Below are 1,720 nucleotides of genomic sequence, written 5' to 3'. Positions count from 1 at the left end.
GTAGGAGGGGGAGAGTGAGGAAATAAGGGATTAGTCAGTGAAGGTCTCTTGGAGATGTGATTTTAATAATGCTTTGAAGGTGGGGGAAGTTGTTGGTCAGATATGTAGGAGGAGGGAGTTCTAGACCAGAGGCAGGAAGACTTTCAAGAGCTGTTCAACACTTAGCAGTGCAGTTACGATTAAAGCTTTCCCCTCCTCTTCCTCTACCAGAGCTATTAAAACTACTGTAGTCCCTCTTCAACCAGGTTTAAGAACATAGTTCAAAGTCAGAACTAATGATCTGCTAATGATTCTAATCGTTTTCTCAGCCAAGTGTGAAGTTCTGAAAGCATCCACTGTTTAAGATCCATTATGTAAAAATGAGGGCTCTTACTTTAATCCATTAACCTTTTGTTTCTTTGTGTTTCTCTTTGGGGCCTTTGTGCTTGTGGGGATGGTTTGAGGGGCTGTGAAGGAAGGAGAGAAACAAAAGGGAATGGAAAATCCGGACTGGATAATTGAGAGTTATCCCGGATCCATCAATCAATGGCATTTGAGCACTTACTAGGTGTAGAACACTGTACTAAGCTTTTGGGAGAGTACAGGTAACAGTTAGCAGACACGTTCCCTGCCCACCACTAGCTTATAGTCTAGATGCCATGGGAGAATGAATGGGAGGAGAAGAAAACAAAGGGCAGACTGTCTGCCCATCCCTTGCCTTTAGTTTTCCTATTTAATGCAAGTATCATTAGCCGTATTTCCAAAAAGCATTATACTTACCATCATTACTATGGTATTTATTAAGCACTTAGTTTGTCAAGGCACAAAGTAGATACAAGATAAACAAGAAATAGTCCCTAGTCATTCAATCTTATTTATTGAGCACTTACTGTGTGCAGAGCACTGTACTAAGCACAAGTCGGCAACATATAGAGATGTTCTCTACCCAATAATGGGCTGACAGTCTAGAAGGGGGAGACAGACAAGAAAACAAGTGGACAGGTGTCAAAACCATCAGAATAAATAGAATTATAGCTATATGCACAGCATTAATAGCATAGAGTAGTAAATATGTACAAGAAAAATAAAGCAATAAATATATACAAGTGCTGTGAGGAGGGGAAGGAGGTAGGGCGGGGGGGGTGATGGGCTCATAAAGTGGGAGAGAAAATATGTAAAAATGGGAATTTAAAATTAGAATGCATTTTTTAGATTACAAAATTAAGAACGTTGAACTAGGTAGTTTAATAGTCACAAAACGGGGGAAACTCTGGGTATTTCATTGCTTCAGGCCAACCGTCCATGGTTTTGAGTGACCACAACATCCCCAGTGTTCTAACAGGGAGAAGAGATTAGCATGGACAGCAAGTAGGATCACCCACAGATCCAGGGATCCTGGGGATGAGACACAAGCAGCATGGCTTAGTGGCAAGATCACGGGCTTGGGAGTCAGAGGACATGGGTTCTAAACCCGGCTCCACCACTTGTGTGCTGTGTGACCTTGGACAAACCACTTCACTTCTCTGTACCTCAGTTACCTCATCTGTAAAATGAGAATTAAGACTGTGAGCCCCACGTGGGACAACCTGATTACTTTGTATCTACTCCAGCACTTAGAACAGTGCTTAGTGCATAGTAAATGCTTAACAAACACCATAATTATTATTATTAATCAATGGTATTTTCTGAGCACCTACTCTATACAAAGCAGTCTACTAAGCACTTTGGAGATGCAGTAGAA

Source organism: Tachyglossus aculeatus, chromosome 1 (assembly GCF_015852505.1).
Source record: "Tachyglossus aculeatus isolate mTacAcu1 chromosome 1, mTacAcu1.pri, whole genome shotgun sequence".
Classification (NCBI taxonomy): Eukaryota; Metazoa; Chordata; class Mammalia; order Monotremata; family Tachyglossidae; genus Tachyglossus; species Tachyglossus aculeatus.
Note: the sequence above shows the minus strand (reverse complement) of the source record.